Source organism: Macrobrachium rosenbergii, chromosome 28, assembly GCF_040412425.1.
Source record: "Macrobrachium rosenbergii isolate ZJJX-2024 chromosome 28, ASM4041242v1, whole genome shotgun sequence".
In the NCBI taxonomy this organism is placed as follows: domain Eukaryota; kingdom Metazoa; phylum Arthropoda; class Malacostraca; order Decapoda; family Palaemonidae; genus Macrobrachium; species Macrobrachium rosenbergii.
In genome coordinates this window covers 11,370,995-11,385,769 of record NC_089768.1, presented here as the reverse complement: position 1 = coordinate 11,385,769, position 14,775 = coordinate 11,370,995, and the positions used below count along the sequence as shown (strand labels likewise).

The following is a 14,775-nucleotide window of genomic DNA, read 5'->3' as shown; positions in this document are numbered from 1 at the left end:
AGGTTTACCCAAAATATTACGCGGTTCCATTTTCGCTCTGCTGGAATGGAAAGGAGAATCGAATTTATTAAAATCTATATGAAGTTATGAATCCATTCAGCGTAATAAATAAAAAAAAATGCTTGATTTCATTTCCAAATTGCTTCATGCAACGGCGAATTGACTAAATCGTTGTCAGTACAGCAACACTGAATAAATTGTAGCCATTCATGATTCCAGAATAAAACCGAAGGGGTCGAATACAGAACTCCAATAGTTTTCAAGGCGGTTGGAATAAGCCGCGGGGAGGCTCGGTCGTGCCGCCGTTGAGCAAAGTCGAACCTGTTCCGAACGATTCGGTGGAATTTATTAGATATCGCGATCATTTGGATATAAGTAAATGGCTGCTGTTGAGACGATTTGTAAACCCTCCTAGCTTCCAAATGAGAAAGGTTTGCGATCGGAGAAATTTATTAATCGCGCCAGCTTGGAATAACGTCAATATTGTCCCCGTGTCAACTCTGTGCTAGTGAAATCACATCCGTTGATGATTTTACATTGAATTGCCGATTTTAGTTTTCTGTAAAAGAAAACTATTGTGCCGGCTTTGTCTGTCCGTCCGTACTTTATACAGTCCTCACTTTTTCCGTCCGTCCTCAGATCTTAAAAACTACTAAGGCTAGAGGGCTGCAAATAGGTATGTTGATCATCCACCCTCCAATCATCAAACATACCAAATTGCAGCCCTCAAGCCTCAGTAGATTTGATTTCATGTAAGGCTAAAGTTGGCTATAATCGTGCTTCTGGCAACGATATAGGATAGGCCACATGCTGTGGTTAAAGTTTCACGGGCCGCGGCTCATACAGCATTATACCGAGACCACCGAAAGATAGATCTGTTTTCGGTGGCCTTGATTATACGCTGTAGCGGCTGTACAGAAAACTCGATTGCGCCGAAGAAACTTCGGCGCATTTAAACTTGTTTTTCGTACGTTCATTGTCACCTTTGGTATTTACCTAGTGACAAGAGAGTTGTTCTCGACTAGTACTTGGAAACTATCTGGGTTAAATTGAAATAAGTAAAAAAAAAAAAAAATTGTCAATTAATTTTCATGTACTTTGGCAACGTTGATAAGAGAGTGGTTCTTGACTAATAAAATGAAAATTAGGGATATGTAACCTATTCTGAATTTGAGCTGAAACAGTTTTTTAAAAAATGGTCAAATAATTATCCTGTACTTCACCTACGATTCATCTTTCCGCCTAGCAGGATTTGTAGCGATAAGGCAAATCAAGCTTCATTAGCATTTAGTCGAATTTGAAATGGCAAAATATTATAATTTCTCTGTTCATTTAGCTAAAATTTTTGGCAGAATAATAATCATATTGCTAGATAGAGGACATTCAATCTTAAAACCTTCTTAATAACCAGTAAGCTGGTTACAAACTGCACAGTTTGTGTAATTTATATTTAATTGGACGAGATATTCGGTGGTGGTATTGACTTCTATAATATTAGAATGAGATACGTACTGTTGTACCTGTGCTGCTCATTCCTAAGGCTTATTCACGTGATTTCGCCGTTTTGATTTTCTAAGACTTTATCGCTTTAATATACACTGTATATATATATACATATAAAATACATACATATACATATATATATATATATATATATATATATATATATATATATATATATATATATATATATAACTACTGCAATATCATCCGGCATCTCAATTCCCCTCGAATCATTAATATATATATATATATATATATATATATATATATATATATATATATATATATATATATATATATATATGGCAATGATTGAGAGGAATTAAGAAGGAGAATGATATTGCAGTAGTTATTGCAATGCGTGCTAAAGAGGTAGAAGCAGTAGTTAGTACCTAGAGTAGTCTTTTCTCTCTCTCTCGCTCTCTCTCTCTCTCTCTCTCTCTCTCTCATTCGTGCACAGGCGCCACCACACACAAATTTAAAGAGAACGTTCGTCGTAATTCTTCGAAGATGAAATAACACTACATCAGAACAGCAGTCAGTTAAGATAAGAAAGTGTTGGTTGTGGCCGAACAAAGGGGAGAAAGAGTGATGATGGAAAAGATGAAGAGAACGATGATGGTTAAAGGGATGCGAAGACACACACTGAGAGAGAGAGAGAGAGAGAGAGAGAGACGAGCGCTGTTCCCAGCCTGACAAAAGTGGCGACTGACATTAATTGTGTCAAACAGTTATGGAACGAAACTACATTATGTCACTATAGATTTAGAGTGATGTTCTTCCTCCCAAAAATGTGGAAGAAAGTTTACAGGAAATATGAAACGAATCAATAACAAGTAAAAAATGCGCCGAAGTTACTTCGGCGCAATCGAGTTTTCTGTACAGCGTATAATCAGGGTCACCGAAAATAGAACTATCTTTTGGTGGTCTCGGCATAATGATGTATGAGCCTCGGCCCATGACACTCTCAGCAGACCGTGGTGGCAGCCCTCTAGCATCAGCAGTTTTTAAGATTTGAGGGCCGACAGCAAAAGTGCGGACGGACAGACAAAGCCGGCGCAACAGTTTTCTTTTCAGAAAACTAAAAATCGAAGATGCATAACGATTCAGAAGGAACGATTAGTTGTTCGGGAGCTCAGAGTCAGTTGGAGGAAAAATAAAAATAAAAAAATATTTAAAACCTCAAAAGAGGAATGAATCGAAATTCAAGTCGGAAAAAATGTTCTTCAGTATTTCCGAGAAGTTTTTTTTTCCCACGGGAACAAATCAGAAAAACACGGGTGTTGAAATACCGGGTAGTTAAAGAAGGGAAAATATTCTCAGGAAGAAGAGATTTGCACAAAATATGGAGCCGGGGATTACACTGTAGATTTATACGTTGGGGAAGTGCTAAGGAATGCCCTTACGGTATATACAGCACCAGTGAGGGATTCATTTACGAAAAATGGAAGGAATGTTGGGATTTGACGAGTCAGTGGTGCAGCTCCAAGTGTATTTTGACAATAGATGGGATAGTGGGAACGTTAGTAGAAACAAGTTAAAAATGCGCCGAAGTTTCTTCGGCGCAATCTACTTTTCTGTATAGCTGCTACAGCGTATAATCAAGGCCACCGAAAATAAATCTATCTTTCGGTGGTCTCGGTATAATGCTGTATGAGCCGCGGCAAATGAAACTTTACCCACGACCCGGTGGTGGTCTAGCCTATATCGTTGCCAGAAGCACGCTTATGGTTAACTTTAACCTTAAATGAAATAAAAACTAAAGAGGCTAGAGGGCTGCAATTTGGAATGTTTGATGATTGGAGGGTGGATGATCAACATACCAATTTGCAACCCCTCTAGGCTCAGTAGTTTTAAAGCTCTTCCTTAGGCGAGTCGGTAGAGTTGCGGCCTTCCACTCGTTAGGCCCGAGTTCGACTTCCAGGCCGGCTAATGAAGAGTTAGAGGAATTTATTTCTGGTGATAGAAATTCATTTCTCGCTATAATGTGGTTCGGATTCCACAATAAGCTGTAGGTCCCGTTGCTAAGTAACCAATAGGTTCTTAGCCACGTTAAATAAGTCTAATCCTTCGGGCCAGCCCTAGGAGAGCTGTTAATCAGCTCAGTGGTCTGGTAAAACTAAGATATACTTTTTTTCAGTAGTTTTTAAGGTCTGAGGGCGGACAGAAAAAGTGCGGGCGGACAGACAGAGCCGGCGCAATAGTTGTCTCTTACAGAAAACTAAAAGGCTAATTTCAGTCGATATTTGTCAAAACGGCGATGAGTTTATGAAAAAACAAATGAAGTTGAAGCCATAACCAGAGCAAGAAAATAACCTCTCTCTCTCTCTCTCTCTCTCTCTCTCTCTCTCTCTCTCATAAAGGAAATAACGCAGGAGTAGCTGACCGTTAGAAAAGAAAAAAATTAAAGGTCAGGCCAGTCTTGAGAGTAAAGCGTCGTCTGAAGCGAAGAGTGGAAAGTGTTGGTAGGGAATGGGTGTCACGAGGAGGGTAAAAATAGGGGTCAGTGTGATGATGTCTAGTGTGACATGGGAAAAAGGGAGGAGTGAAGAAAACTGTGAGAACGGCGTCAGAAGTGAGGGTAGGTGCCAGTTGCTAATAATGTTTTATATATATATATATATATATATATATATATATATATATATATATATATATATATATATATATATATATATATATATAATTTTATTATATCACCGTGATTTATATACAAGCATTAAGCTACAAATGTCGTTTAATACCCAATCTGCCCTACCTCGGAAATAATATATGCATATATATATATATATATATATATATATATATATATATATATATATATATATATATATATATAAACTGAAGGGGAATTATCGTTGATAAGAAGTCCGTTGTCTCATGGGCTCGAACTACAGAACACGAGAACTCACGACGTTCAGTGACGCCTTAGCCTATTCGGCTTATATATATATATATATATATATATATATATATATATATATATATATATATATATATATATATATATATATATATATATAATATATATATATATGTGTGTGTATATATATATATATATATATATACACTATGTATTTATACACATACGTGTGTCTATCTATCTAATAGATTCTCATTCAAGTGTTCCCACCTTTTGCCGTCGTATAAGGATGTAACTTGGAGAATGATGAAAAGAATTCTGCGGACAAGGTTTCCTACACACCCCTTGAGAATTAATTGTTTTAGTGATACCTGGAAAGCTTTTCTGAGCTGCTGTGTCTGGATACGCTCACGTAAAAGCACTGGGTAGCTTATAGGAGGTTACAGAAAAGAATAGAATGTAGAATTTAGGCCGAAGGCCAAGCGCTGGCACCTATGAGGTCATTCAGCGCTGCAAGGGAAACTGAGAGTAGAAAGTGTTGACAGGAGTAACAGGAGGAAAACCTCGCAGTTGGCACTTAGAAACAATTGGTAGGAGAGGGTGGAAAGAAAGATTGAAGAAAGAGAATATGAACGGAGGCACATTAAAAGGAATGGAAGGGGTTGCAGCTAGGGGCCGAAGGGACGCTGTAAAGAACCTAAAGTAATGCCTACAGTGTACCGCATGAGGTGCACTGACGGCACTACCTTCCCACGAGTTTGTTTCCAAAAAGGGTGGTTGAGTGAGATTGTGGGATGAAGAAGAAACGCGTAAATATTGAGAGGAAAGGAGAAACATATTGATGAATCTGCTGTGCGTTAATTTTGGAGGATGCTACAAGTCCAAAAAGGAGAGACTTGTAGACACTGAAGAGACCTGCGAGTGATAGGTTATCGATATGTGTTGAGAAAGACAGAGAATTGTTTATTAGTTCACATATTGTTGGGTCTGTTTGCCTCCGCATTCCTGGATGTCGCACAATTAGAGCTTGAAAAGTTCAAGCGAAGATGCAATGCATTACTACGCTAATACTATTCTCCTTTCATTTTATTATATTTTTATCTCTTTATTAATTTATTAATTTATTTTTTTTTCTTTTTCATAAGCCAGATCTCTTCTTTCCGTATTTCCCTTGACCTCCTCTGACTTCTCCCTAATGAACACAATATTCTTTGGAAGCTTGAATTTCAAGTCACTGGCCCCTTTGGTGGGCTTGTTCCATATTAATAGGGTTCATCATATGAATAATAATAATAATAATATTAATAATAATAATAATAATAATGATAATAATTTGGGAAAAATAAAATCTAAATGAAGTCACTAGCACCCAATGATTGATTAATTTTGCAGCGTGAACCTGCGTCTGATCAACTATGGTTATGGATTGGTGTTTCTTCTCAGAATCTTAAGTATAACCAATGCTTTCAGAAATGCAGTAGTTTTAAAACCAGTATTTGAAAAGTGTCCAGTAAACTATTAATTGGAAGTGTATTCACATATGTAAGAGAAGACGTTACGTCCTAAACGTAATGGTTTGTTTAGTCTAAGCTCTTGAAGTATAAGAAATAGATTCACAGGAAATATGATTATTGCAACGCTTTTAGTTTTCCGGAAAAGAAAACTATTGTGCCGGCTTTGTCTGTCCGTTCGCACTTTATTCTGGCCGCACTTTTTTTTGTCCGCCCTCAGACTTTAAAAACTACTGAGCCTAGAGGGCTGCAAATTGGTATGTTGATCATCCACCCTCCAATCATCAAACGTACCGAATTGCAGCCCTCTAGCCTCAGTAGTTTTAATTTCATTCAAGGTTAAACTTAGCCATGATCGTGCATCTGGCAGCGATATAGGACAGGCCACCACCGGCCCGTGGTTAAAGTTCCATGTGCCGCGACTCATACATCATTATACCGAGACCATCGGTGGCTTTGATTATACGCTATAGCGGCTGTACAGAAAACTCGATTGCGCCGAAGAAACTTCCGGCGCAATTTTTATTCATTTATTTTAGAAAACTTTTCCTCTGTATGGCCACACTTGAAAATACCATTGTAACCCAAAATATCGTAAATCCCCCGGGAAGATGATCTTGCAACCCACCCCCCAACCCCCTCTCGTCCTTGCGCTCGACGAGGAAAAACTAGTGGGGTTGAAAACAGTTTTCATTTGAATACAAGAACGTACTCATTTAGCTTAAAATAAGGCGAATTTCTTCAGATGGAAAAACTTAATATTTTTAATCCGCTTGGAATGTACCGACAATTTTCTCATATTTTCTTGCTTGATAACATATTCTTTTTATGTATGATCAAATACTAAAAGCACGGACCTGTTCAATGTTTAAAAAAAAATTGAAGGAAAACAAAAAATATAAATCGTTTTATTAAGTATAAAAGGTCAGTGCAGAAATACTTCTTTATCTCCTCTTACAGTTTAACGATTTGTTATTATTATTATTATTATTATTATTATTATTATTATTATTATTATTATTATTATTATTATTCAGAAGATGAAACATTTTCATATGGAACAAGATTATTATTATTATTATTATTATTATTATTATTATTATTATTATTATTATTATTATTATTATTATTATTATAACAATAATAATCGACTTGTAGAACCAACGGAGAAACGAAAGAAGTCGAGATAGGAAGTGAGTGGGAGCTAAAACACTTGAAGGAAATTGGATTAAAAGACTAAGATATATTTGTTTCTTTTAACTTTCGTGCAAACACGGTCGGAAAAAGGACGGGAAATAGGTTGCGATAATGGAAAGCAAGCACTACGAGCGATCTCTAAAGGAGCCGGCTCTTTATGACAGGTTCCTCTTTGCCGGATCCCATATCCTTAAGGAAAATAATCAGGCTTCTTCTCTCGCGCCGTGTATTTAGATAACGAGAAAGTGTTTGTCTGAGACACGCGCCCCTGCTGCCTGCCTGCCTTTGCCTTTGCCTTTGCTGCAGGTTTTCCCTCCTCAGACGTCTTTTGTAGTTATGTGTTAGAGTTTCAAAATGGTTTACATTTAAGAGTGTGAAGGCTTTTCTCTCTCTCTCTCTCTCTCTCTCTCTCTCTCTCTCTCTCTCTCTCTACATTAAGAGTGTGAAAGCTCCTTTCTCTCTCTCTCTCTCTGTACATTAAGATTGTGAAAGCTCCTTCCTTTCTCTCTCTCTCTCTCTCTCTCTCTCTCTCTCTCTCTCTCTCTCTCTCTCTCTACATTAAGAGTGTGAAGGCTCTCTCTCTCTCTCTCTCTCTCTCTCTCTCTCTCTCTCTCTCTCTCTCTCTCTCTCTCTCTGTACATTAAGATTGTGAAAACTCCTTCCTCTCTCTCTCTCTCTCTCTCTCTCTCTCTCTCTACATTAAGGATATGAAAGCTCTCTCTCTCTCTCTCTCTCTCTCTCTCTCTCTCTCTCTCTCTCTCTCTCTCTCTCTACATTAAGAGTGTGAAGGCTCCTCTCTCTCTCTCTCTCTCTCTCTCTACCTTCACATCTACATTAAGAGTGTGAAGGCTCCCCCTCTCTCTCTCTCTCTCTCTACATTAAGAGTATGAAGGCTCCTCTCTCTCTCTCTCTCTACATTTAGAGTATGAAAACTCTCTCTCTCTCTCTCTCTCTCTCTCTCTCTCTCTCTCTCTCTCTCTCTCTCTCTCTCTCTCTCTCTTGCGGTTGTTGTTTACAAAGTTTTAAATCTTCTGATGCCGGGGAAGTCTCGTGCGTTGATGAATTGAGCGAAATATATCCCATCTCCATTTGTCAGCTGGATTGCAAGAATGCTAAAAGTTTTAATGATTTACTTTCTGTCCCGAATTCCTCTGGGGTGGAGGGGAGGAACATCTGAGATAAATAAGAATCCGCGGAGAGGAAAAGATGTAAGCAGATCCTTTCCTGATTCGTTATTATTATTATTATTATTATTATTATTATTATTATTATTATTATTATTATTATTATTCTTGTTGAAGGTCTGTCATCTCGTAAGAGTTTGATTAGATTGATATTATATTATTTAAAATTCATTATGAAACCAATGGTATATATGACTAATATTTTTCTAAAAACTGAAAATGAATCCCTTATTATTATTATTATTATTATTATTATTATTATTATTATTATTATTATTATTATTATTATATTTAAGGTTTGTCACCTCATAAGAGTAAGAGTTTGATTGGAATGCTATTATTAGTTAAAAATCCATTATGAAAACAACGGTATATACCTAATTTTTTAAATGAAAACTGAATATTAATCCCTCCCCAAATACCTCACTACACACTGCCATTACTTGATGTATCAGATGATCTGGCACTGTTTGAATGAACTATTGCCAAACGCGCAATTGAAAGACAAAATGAAGCAACTTACAGAAACGTTTTGTTACGCTAAATAAAAATAAAAAATAAAAAGAAGAAAAACTCGGTATGGAAGAAACCAGGAAAATATGGGAGCCGTCTTAATAGAGATTGACCCACTCAAGCTAATATGCAGTAAACTCTCAGCAAAGTTTAGGGAAGGGATTGTACGGAACATAACTTGCCAGGAAAGCAATATGTCTTAAGTGTGTCTCTTTTGTTGGAGAATATGGCAGAAGTTTCTAAAGATAAAAGGCCATGGGATCCATTGCAATAAAAGCTGTTAATGCATTAGGAAAACAATTTTAAAGCATCTACAGCATCAAAAACTTGGATTCCCTTGCCAAAATGCATAATTCAACCTCTGTAAGAAACAACGTCTGCTTTGTGATGGTAAACAGCCAGTGCCGTCAACCCAGTGTTATTTGATCTCATGACTGCGGTAACCTGTGGTTAAGGAATTCCTTTGAGAATGAGCTAATGACATAACTGTACCACTTGTAAAACGTGGGAACGACCCAGGCAGCGATAATAAGTGCGCGGCTATCTGACTAGTTGTTTGCGATAAGTACTAGATAAAACATGGCAAATGCCCGATTCGCATGTTAAATTATTTTGTGAATCGACAGCCCCGCAAGGTGCTTCCTCCTGGTGGCTTTGTTTTGCCATTGAATTTCGTTCGTTCTCTCTGTGGCATAAGGGGAATCTTTCAGCTTTCGTCTCTCTTATGTCTTAAGGTCTTAAGGTATTGTACGGAGTCTGATATAATTCCCTTCTAATCCAATTTCCTCTTTATGGCTTTGTCTTGACTCACAGTAAACTCTTTTGTTGCGTTTTAGCTAATCGCATTATGTGTGTTTTGTAACTCGGCGGCACAGCTTCTGTTCTCGACCATCTTTCCAGTGGTGTGGCTTCGTGTTTTCTCATTCACCCAATGTGTCGGTGATCCTCAACCCGTCTCTTGTCTCCTATAAAGGTTTCAGGGGTGATTCAGCCATATATATATATATATATATATATATATATATATATATATATATATATATATATATATATATATATATATATATATATATATATATATATATGTATATACACTCTCTTGGATCATCGGTTTCTTTGTTTTTCGTCCCTGCAGATGTTATTTTACGTCAGTGATTTTGTAAGGAGACGGAGTGGTTACCTAAAGGCAGTAAGCTGTTGTCACTATACAGGTCATCAAGTAGCTGAAAGCATGAGCTCTCTCTCTCTCTCTCTCTCTCTCTCTCTCTCTCTCTCTCTCTCTCTCCTCCTCCTCCTCCTCCTCCTCCTCCTCCTCCTCCTCCTCCTCCTCCTCCTCCTCCTCCTCCTCCAATAAGACCGCGCATTAATGCCAAGGAGGTGGTTGTTTATTTGGATCAAAAAGGCCTTAGGCCAGCATGGGCCAGTGCACAGTGTGGTAAGGCTTTCAAGCCTGCTGTTCACCCCTGGACTCGGGACAACCAACCGAGATACACTGTCACATTTTCTCTTAGAGAAGAAAAGCAGTTCCCATACAGTCATTGGTTATAGGTGCCTTACTCTCCCTCTACAATTAAGGTCTTAAATGTCTTCCTTACATTTCCCCCCCTATTCATATAACTTGCCTTGGTCAAAAGGAGAGTGTATCATTATTTTTCAGTTGTCGTCCCTTCTCCGTTCTCCACCCCCCCACTGTTCTCCCTTCTTCATTTAGGCCTAGCCTGGACAAGGTCATTTTAGTGGTTCGTCCCCATAGGCCTTCTTCGTCAATGATCTTTGCAACTGCGATGCCAGATCTTATTGCAAAATAAAAAAAAAATTGAGCGCCATCAAACGCCTTTTCTCTCTCGTTATTTCGGAAGTTACAAAGCAGCGAAGTTTCTTGACGTTTGTATTCTTTTATTATTTTTTTTTTTTTGTTTCATTTCTTCTGTTTATTTTCGTTTTGTGGTAACCTGGACACGATTCGGAACACCTGAGTTAATCAACAAAATTTGCAGCGATTCTCATATTACGGCATTCTCTCCTCTTCCTTTTCTTTCTCGTGTATTCTCGTCGAGTGAGACGTTCATTAAGTCATTTTTATTCTTGCTAATTGATACTGCACACATCCTCCTGATATCCGTGTTTTAATTACCCTGGTGGTATGTCTTGATGTCTCTCTTAATCCTCTTAATTCCAGAACTCGACAGCAAAATTATTCATTTTCCGTCCATTCCACTTTAGCCGTGCGCACAACATTTTGTTCACTGCTAACGTTCATGTCCTGTGCGTGCATGTGTGTTTGTGTTGCACATGTGTGTATATACTATTTTTTGCCATCCTCCAAGGTTTTCAAACTGAGCATTTCAGTCTGGACATCACTGCTAATCACCCTTGCTTTGTCATTTCTCTCTCTCTCTCTCTCTCTCTCTCTCTCTCTCTCTCTCTCTCTCTCTCTCTCTCAGTTCCTTAGCCTTTCCCCTTTCAGTCTTACGAAAGACTTTCACTCGCCCTTTCCATTTTGTCCTCCGTTATCATCACAGGATTTTTTCCCCATCCTTCTGTTTTTTGTTCCCTCTGTTTTTATGAACCCGGACGGGGGTTATTTTGGTGGGGAAGGTTATATTTTAAAACTCCGCCGTTTTGTTTCGGTCATTTTTTTTTTCTATCATCATTTCATCCTTCCCCGCGATCTATGTCCCTCACGTAGTGTCGGGTCCTTCCTTCTACTCTCTCATTTTTCCCAGCTGCTCCCTGTTAAAAAAATAATAATATATTGTGAACACAGATTGTAGCATACAGTATCACACGAATTTCTTCCCTTAATCCTTGCTGTTTGTGTGTGTCGAGGCTGTTGAATTTTCCTTTTGCACTTTCTCGAAAGTAATGATATATTGTGAACACAGATTGTAGCATACAATGTCACCCGAATTTCGTCCCTTAATCTTGCTGTGTGTGTCAAGCTATTGAATTTTGCTTTTGTACTTTTTCGGAAACCTGGGAAAAGTTGCATAATTTGAATGGCAGTTTCGTAGGAGTGTAGCTCAATAACGCGTTCCTTTAATGCCCTCATGAATTAGGGATGATGAATAATGCAGAAAAGGTAATGAATCGTTATGCCGAGATCTTTATTTATATCTCCTCGTCTCGGGTTCAGGACGGTTTTAGTTGATATTTCGCTCCGTGGCTGTTTAGTTTTAGTTCGTTTTCAGTCATCGATGGTAGGTAATTAATAAATGTGCCTGGTTCCTTATATCCTCCAGTTATTTGATTTACTTTCCTGTGTTGTGTTGTTGATCTTTTGTTTGTAGTTCTTTCATATTTTGCATTGTTATTAGTTGCTCTGTCATTCAAGAAACTCCACAAGCCCCAGTTCGGGAATGGCATTTACATTTGGTAATTTTTAAAGCCTAAAAATGCTATGTAAAGCCATTCGCATTGTTGCATTTACGAATGTGACATCGTACCTTTGTTACAATGGAAATATATTAATACTGTTAGATCAGCTTCTTTGCGCAGATTATTTTATATTTGTAATAATTTTTTGTAGAAATAAATCCACAATTATGTATGGGTACATATTTTTAAAGGTAAATCCCAACAGAGAGCTTTCGAGAGTTCGATTCCTGAAAGCTAACTGTAGAGATATATTTTTAAATATTTCCACCGATACACAATGTGAATTTCTCTATTTTAAGACTCATGCTGCTATGAGTATTTTTTTTTAATTTTGCTTTATGTATTTTGGATAGATTGCTTTGTATATAAACATTATTTTTTAGAAACTATGTGATTATCCTAATAGAATTTCATATGAATTCGTATGGCCTAACTTTCTCCTACATTGTGTGTTAAGAGCTCCGTTATGGATTCTCTTAACCCTCAACCCTTGCGAGGAAATGGACTGCAATTTTCGTCGAGTGAGATTTTAAGTCATTTTCCTCTTCAGGAACATGGCGGTAATGTTTATGCACGTAATTCATCAGCATCTCGGAAGATGAATAGAGCTCATTTCAGGATTCTTTATTGATCGTCAGATTTTATCTACTGGGAAAGTGTCCCCTCTCCCCCCTGCGGGTGATGTTCAGAGACGTCGCGTAATATAGCGTCCTCCGCCCTCATTTTGCATGCTGGGATGTTCATGTTAAGCGCTAATTACACTTGAATTACTCTCTTGGTTTGGTAATTTAATTCAAGTTTATTGGCGCAAGTTGTTAAAGTTCAGTGGCCGTCCTCTGAATGCGTTCTTCTGCTCCGCTTCCTCTTGATATTCGCTTTGACGGTGCTGTGTTAACAACTGTAATAGAATGCTAACTCTCTCTCTCTCTCTCTCTCTCTCTCTCTCTCTCTCTCTCTCTTAATATTCGTATGAACTCTTTTCCCTCTCGAATATTTCTGTATAGAATGTTTTTTTTTTCTATCTTGTATCACTCCTGGGAAATCTCTCTTCCGTAATGTTCCGTAGAACACTCTGAACTCTCTCTCTCTCTCTCTCTCTCTCTCTCTCTCTCTCTCTCTCTCTCTCTCTCTCTCTCTCTCTCTCTCGCTTTTGTAATATTTCCATGAATTGTTTTCCCTCTCCAATGTATTTTAGTATGTTTCTTTCTCGTATCATTCCTGTGAAATGTCTCTTTCATAATATTCCTAAGAAGTTGCACTCTCTCTCTCTCTCTCTCTCTCTCTCTCTCTCTCTCTCTCTCTCTCTCTCTCTCTCTCTCTCTCTCTCTCGTGATGTTCCAACGAATTTGTTTTCCTTCTCCAGTATATTATAGTATGTTTGTTTCTTTCTCGTATCATTCCTGTGAAATCCCTCTTTCGTAATATTCCTGAGAAGTAATTCTCTCTCTCTCTCTCTCTCTCTCTCTCTCTCTCTCTCTCTCTCTCTCTCTCTCTCTCTCTACTGTGAAATTTCCTGTCATATTCAAAGCAACCGAACACCACTTGAAAGTTATTTAAAAAATCTTTTACTTTCCTCAGAAAAGCGACGAAGGCTTATCCAGCGCACATTTTTTTTTTTTATCTTTTATTGTTCGCTTTGTCTCCCATCATCGTGAGATTTACTTCTGGTCGGTGTTTATGTTATTTCTGCTCTGGGACTCTCATAAATTCCCGGTGTTGTTCGTACACGTCTGTTAGGTACATCTTCTTGTTTTTACGACCGCCATCTCTCTAAAGCGCTCGGGTTTATCAAGTGAACTGAAGGAAACTTACAACTTCGGCATTTGATGCGGAAGGGGAAATCTCGGCGTGAAATGCAGGCTCTGGGCGTTGTGTTGATACGCGTGGAGCGTTTCAAAGCTGCTGAAGAAATCTCGACTGCTGGAGGGAGAGGAATGCGTGCCTTGGAACCCCCCACCCCAACCCTGTGCGAGAACTGAAAAATATATATATTTGAATTCGCTTTCAGACGCAAGTCAGATATTGAGTGAAAGAAACCTTAGCCCTTAAGGAGACATCGTCATCCGCTCTATATGTAAGTTTTTTTTTTTCATTTTCAACGAAGAAAAGCCTTTTTTAGAAGGAGACTTGTTTTTCCTTTTGTCGTAACTGCACTGTCATACATAGCACATATAGAATAGAATATAGAATTTAGGCCAAAGGCCAAGCGCTGGGACCTATGAGGTCATTCAGCAATGAAAAGGGAAATTGACAGTAAGAAAGTGTGAAAGGTGTGACAGGATGAAAACCTCTCAGTTGCCCTATGAAATAATTGTTAGAGAGGGGGTGGGGTGATAGATGGAAGAAAGAGACTATGAACAGAGGTAGAGTAAAAGGTATGAAAGCGGTTGCAGCTAGGGGCGAAAGGGACGTTGCAGAGACCCTTGAGTTCTCCCTACAGTGCACCACATGAGGTGCATAAACAGCGCTACCCCCCTACGGGGATAGCGCATTTAGTTCCCTTTTACTAATTGTTAACTTATGACCATGTTTTCAAAATCTTGGGTTGTGCCATGGCCTTCGTTCTATGGACCTGAGCAGTCTTGTGTGCAAGGTCACACACCAAATGGCGCACTCAGACACTTTC

At 38.3% G+C, this 14,775-nt stretch overlaps 1 protein-coding gene across 43 annotated transcripts in view; it reads left to right on the top strand.

Annotated features, from left to right (window-relative positions):
• LOC136854032 (dystrophin, isoforms A/C/F/G/H-like) overlaps positions 1 to 14,775 on the top strand; it is a 1,916,343-nt gene that overhangs the window by 1,454,879 nt on the left and 446,689 nt on the right. The gene's annotated exons all lie outside the window — the stretch shown is intronic.